The 6,276-nt window shown below is 27.9% G+C and overlaps 1 non-coding gene across 1 annotated transcript; it reads right to left on the bottom strand.

Moving 5' to 3' along the window:
- Positions 1 to 5,964: 5,964 nt before the first annotated feature.
- LOC112496489 (small nucleolar RNA R71) lies at positions 5,965 to 6,071 on the bottom strand. The gene has a single exon (XR_003063050.1). It is a non-coding gene; the product is annotated as a small nucleolar RNA R71 (small nucleolar RNA).
- Between the last annotated feature and the right edge of the window lie 205 nt (positions 6,072 to 6,276).

Raw genomic sequence — 6,276 nt, 5'->3', positions numbered from 1 at the left:
TATTAATTACTCATTAAATTAATAAATTATCAATTTATGAAGATATTACTTAGCATGAAAAATATAATCACGTTTATATTATGATTTTTACATTGATTTGTTATATATTACACTTTATTTGAATAGCAATTAGCGGTCTTTCGTTAGTAGTAATACAATTATTTAGGGTAGGAATAGCATTACTGTAGAATTTTAAATTTTCTATGTTAAATATGATTTATTGAGCTTACTCTCTCACAAAGAAGCACTCAAAGAGATATTGACATTGAACAATTTATTGTTACAAAATGACAATACTAAGTGAAAGTTAACATAAGAAAAACAAATAGAGATAAGATCAAAGTCGAAATCAATTTCAAAAACAAAAGTTGATTATTTTTGACAAAAATAACATAGGTATATCTAAGGATAGAGCTAGTGTGAGGTTGGGGGGGTTAGCTGCCCCCACTTAAAAAAAACTTCCTTAACTTTTTATTTCAAATCATTATCTTACCTTTTAATTTTATTAATATGTCCCTTTTTATGTCATTATCTTGCTTTTATCCCTTAATTTTATTAATCTGTCCCTTTTTATTTTACTCTCTTGGCTTTCCCCCTTAGAATTATTTAAATAACACAATAAAGCCCAATTGTGCCAAACCTTTGCTCATATAATGATTTTGTTACTTCTTGGTCAATTTTATCCGAAGATTTCTTTGTTATGGATTTAGTAGTCAGGTTGCAAAGAGAATGGTTGAGACAAAAAATAAAAAAAATAAAAAATCAAGTGTAGTTTATATGCTTGTTATATTAGCATTAACTTTACTAGTTGCCACTACCACTATTGAAAGAGCATTTTCAGCAATGAGCATTGTGAAAAATTGGTTACAAAATCATATGGATAATAATTGGATGAATGATAGCTTAGTTGTGTATATTAAGAAAGACATGTTGCATAGTATTGATAATTAAAATATTTTATAACTTTATCAACACATGGAAACGCACCATGGGCAATTGTAGATAATATTGATAGAATTATTTATATTATGAATGAAAGATATGATTTTAAGTTTCTTATTATTTTTAAAAATTGCCCCCTATAGAGGGTTTTCTTATTTTAATAGTTTATCCACTACTATAATTTTTTCTTTCTTTTAAAGGTTAGCTGGCTTGTTTACCCCATTGATTATAGATTAAAAGAAAAAGAAAAGTTCATTCTATTTAGAAATTATATTTATCCCTAAGGTCATTCATAATATTTGAATACCATATTTCATCCTTCATGTTAAAATCATAGCCAAAAATAAAAAAATAAAAAAATGCTATTAAAAATAAATAAGACATTTTAACAAACATATAACATTTTTTATGTGGCCTTATTTTTCAACATTGAAATTCAGTCAAAGACTTGAAAGAAATAAATTTGAATTAAAAATAACTTAAATGATGCATTTAAAAAATTTGGGATATTATCGTTTGACTACTTGAAAAATTACAGTATATCAAACAGTTACAAAAGTATTATAATCTATCAATTGAGTACTATATCTTTACAAAACTTATCATTTTATTAAATTTTCGTTAGTAACATTATTTGATTATTTAGTTGACTAATAAAATCTCAAAAATGTTACACAAATAAAGTTATTAGATATTATATTCATAGGCTTATAGTGATTATTTTTAGCTACTTTATATTTTGAATTATAATATCGTAATACTTTGTGTTATTTTTTTACCAAAAAAATCATATAAAGAGTACAATTGGTATTTTATCAGTTAACTAGCTGGTTCGTCAATTAACAGAAATGTAGTAAAATAATAGATTTTGTAAAGATATAATAGTAAATATTTCTTGTAGTAATATGAGATAATACAATTCTTAAAGTAATCAGACAATAATGACCCTAAAATTTTGGTTTCTAAATTTCTTTATATAAATAATAAGGATTCAACTAAAAAATAACCACTTGTTTTAACCCCAAAAATGAAATGAATAACTAAAAATTTATTAGGGTTGAATTTATTATATGTGTTATGGACTAGCATTTTCTCATTTAGTAAAATATATCAATGGGTGGTTGTTAGATAAAAAAAATATAAAATTCATTAAATGTTACCTTCAAAAAGGTCATAAAAATACACATTCTAGAAGAAAATCTTTGAAAATTTTGGAGAAGATCCTAGCTCTTGTTATATATACAAACTAGTAAGGTTTTTTGCACTTCATCACAAAACATATTCTGGTCTTATTTTGCTGTAAACATTCGTTTATAGTTCTTGTTATTTTTTTTCTTGCTATAATTTCCATCTCCACGAATGAAAATTAAGCAGCTTAAGGCCAGTTTGGGATTACAGTGACTGATTAAATAAGTTGCTTCTACTGTACGAATAAAATAGTTGTTGATTGAAAAAGTAAGTCGGTGTTTGGTAAACTGTGTTGTTGTAGTTATTGTAAATTTGAAAAGCTATGTTTTATAAATTTTATTACATAATTATTGTTTTATTATATAATAACTAAAATAGATATAGTTTAAATTACCTTTTATTTTTCAAAGTATGTTTAATAATGTTTAGACATGCCTTTTTCTTCTCAAAACACATAGAGTTAAAAAAAATACTCAATCAAATAAAATCTAATGAACATTATAATTTGCTACATAAAAATGATAAAAGTTCATGTATTACTTGACTATAGAAAAATATAAATAGATTGAATGTTAAAGTCATGATTATGAAATTTATTTTAAAACTCATGGTTGACTTTCATGTGAAATTATTCATAGTCCAAAAAATAAAAAATAAAAACCTTACGTAATCATTTGTAAGTATGATTGAATGTTATAATCGAAAATAAAAGTAAAATATAAAAAGTAAAATATTCAATTTGCTCTCCATTGAGTGACTGTATTCAAAATGCCCCCAAGTATACGAAAACACCAATTTACCCTAAATATCATGATCCCTTAAATAAAATTAACCGTTTAAAGGGCAAAATAGTGTTTGAACGAACACCTTAACGAGCATTAGCCTAGAGGAGTGTGACTAACGTCATTGTTGTATGACATGTCAAATCAAGTTAGTTTTTCAACTGTCCCCTAAATTGTTATAATTTTAAATTGGTTACTATTATAATTTCTAAATTTTTTTATGAGAAAATATGAAAACAATCAAGTATCCTTTCCTCTTGGCATAAACCATCATTTTGTTCACTGTATAGAGAGAGAAACTTTGAAGCAAGGCATCAAAATATTGCCATAAAAAATGCATTTTGGTTTGAAAGAGTACAAAAAAGTCACTATTGGAGAGTGCTTGTTGGAAACAAAAATCTTATGATGGCCAAGGTATGGAAACTTTTTTTCCATTAAGTTATTACCATTAAAAAGGGTTTAGCAACATTTTTTTTAAATGTAGGATAATATTTAGTAAAATAATGGCCGATGCATATGATAAATTTATGCTACTATTGTCATTATTTAAAACAATAAGATCCAAACCCTTGTTTCTTAGTGAAATTGGGCTTTTTTTTTTTTAGTGTACCATTAACGAAATTTATTGTATTTCCTATAGAAATAAGTTACTGGAGAAAAAAAAAGCATATACATTTGTATGATTTATTGATATATTGTGTCCTAAGTGGTTGTTTAGCAAATGTAACTAAATAATTGTGTTATAGATGTATATCCTTTATGTTTTGGTCATGGATATTTCAGTTTTGTTTTCATGTTATGATATCATGGCTATGTTGGTATTGATATCACTATTTTTTATAGATGCTTTTGTTATGGAAGCTGAACTTGAGGGTGAAAGGCTTTGAAAACTTCCTTAGTAAAACTTTTGAGATTGGCCTTATTGACCATGACTTTTTGATTAAAGTTGTGTTTGATCAATGTTGTATTGAAAAGAATGGTTGGGAGAAATAGTTATAGAGATGAGAGATTTGTCATTGAAGTTACACTACTATAGAACAGAAAGAAGAGTGCAATAGGTAATGATCATGAGATGTATCAGTATGGCAATTATATGACGAGAAGCAGTATAAAGAGATTGTGTTCAACATGAGCATCATAACACTTAATGTGATTAAAAGGAGGTTGTGTCAAGATGGTTGTTGTGCAAAATTTTATTGTAATTGCAAGCACACAAATCTATTTTAGAATAAATTTTGTGGTGATGAGTGTGATCCAACGAGGAGGTAGATGTAATTATGAGTATGGTTAAATTTTTAAGTGTAAATGTGAGCTGGTTGGAAGTGAATTTGTTTTTCATTTTAAAATTTAAAATAAAATGGCATGAGTGAATTAAAGATGAAAACAATGCAAATGAGACGCTTGAGTCTCTAGATTCACACTCAACATTCACCATGGGCTTCATATTTCCATTTTAGTTCCAATTAATTCATGATGGGGTATTTACACTCCTCATAATTCTCACTCTAATAAATATGGTGTCAAGTAGTCAGTGTGCCAAAGGTAGTATCGAGCCAGACGATAATAATCCTCCTATCTTTGAGTGATATATGCGTGTTGCTTTGTGTTTGCTATAACATTTTGTCTTAATTGTATTTATTTTAATCCCCTATTTTGACTGACCACCCATTTAGTGGATACTATCTAAGAAAGAGCTTAAAAAATATTTAATTTAGTGAATCAAATTAAGACAATACTTGGTTTTATATTGAGTTTCCCAAGTTGAGTGAATCTCAATTTAAATAAGGCCATGCTTGATCTAAAATTAGTGATGAACTAGAAATAAGGATTTACCTTGTAGGGTAAATGGAACCTAGAACGTTTAATGCTATATTTAATGTTGGCATAACAATTCGTCACTGTTAGGTTGCATTAGATATAAAAAATCCAATAGACGACAATTGAGAATGTGTGAGAGATTCTGCCTAGTGCTGTAGTAGATGCTGTAGCAACAACACTGTAATTGAAAAAATAGCCAAAACCATTAACTGAGTTTATTTACTCAACTACTTTATTCCCATTGGTTACATCCTTGTGTTTGACGTGAGAATTTTCTTTATTGCATTTTCTTTATTGTATTTTTATTTTAATTAGTTTATTAGTTTCATAAATTGTCTTATTTTAATTAAGAACAAAACTGCATTGTTAAGGTTACTGTCGCAAATTTGATAATATCAATTCCTATGGAGACGATCTGAATACTCATAAATACATTTCTTGTTGTGTATACTTGCACATTGACACCCATAGAATTAAAAATCATGACCAAATTTTTGGCATCGTTGCCGGGGATTGATTGTTCATTGTGATTTGTGAAATTAATCTTAATCAGTTCTAATTTTTAATTTTATTTTAATTTGTTTATTTTGTTGACAGAAGTGATCTAACAACCCTTGCATGCACAAATATAAGCCTGTTGAATTCTAGTTTGATCTAGAAATTGAAAGAACTGTAAAGAGATTGAGAAAAGAGTAAAGAAATTCAAAAGCTGTTGTAGTAATGGATGATTTGCAAGATATGGAGAATTTGAACCCCCAAGAAGAAATATAACAGTGAATGCATAAGGAGGTAAATAAGGTCAGAATGGGCAGATAATTTATGGGTAATTAGGGAATAACAACATTATCTATATGGCAGATGATAAAGACAGATCTATTAAAAATTATGCAATGTTGACTACTCAAGCTATAAATCCTGAATTAGTTAGACTCGAAATGCAAGCTGATAATTTTGAGCTTAAACTAGTGATGTTCTAGATGTTGCAAATAGTAGGGAAATTTAATGGGTTGCTATGTGAAGATCCTCATCTACACCTCAAGTTGTTCTTGGAAGTAAGTGATGCTTTTAAAATTGTTGGCGCATCTCAAGAGGCATTGAGACTTAGACTTTTTTCATTTTCTTTAAGAGATCGAGTAAAAACATGGTTGAATACCTTACCACCGACACCATCATTACATGGAATGACTTGGCTGACAAATTTTTGATGAAATACTTCTTATCAACTAAGAATGCAAAATTGAGGAATGAAATCACATCTTTCCATCAACTTGAAGATGATAGTTTGTATGATGCATGAGAAAGATTTAAGGAGTTACTCAAGAGATGTTCTCATCATGGTATTCCTTGCTGCATATAGTTGGAAACTTTCTACCATGGTCACAACCCAAGCACCAGATTAATGGTGGATGTTTCAACAAATAGGACTTTACCATCTAAGTTTTATAATAAGACTTATGAAATTTTAAAGAGGATAACCAACAATAATTATCAGTGGCCATCAACTAGGCAAGTTGCAGTAAAAAGAACAGTAGGAGTTCATAATATA

The sequence above is a fragment of the Citrus sinensis genome, chromosome 7 (assembly GCF_022201045.2).
Source record: "Citrus sinensis cultivar Valencia sweet orange chromosome 7, DVS_A1.0, whole genome shotgun sequence".
In the NCBI taxonomy this organism is placed as follows: domain Eukaryota; kingdom Viridiplantae; phylum Streptophyta; class Magnoliopsida; order Sapindales; family Rutaceae; genus Citrus; species Citrus sinensis.
Note: the sequence above shows the minus strand (reverse complement) of the source record. Positions and strands in the feature narration are given on the sequence as shown.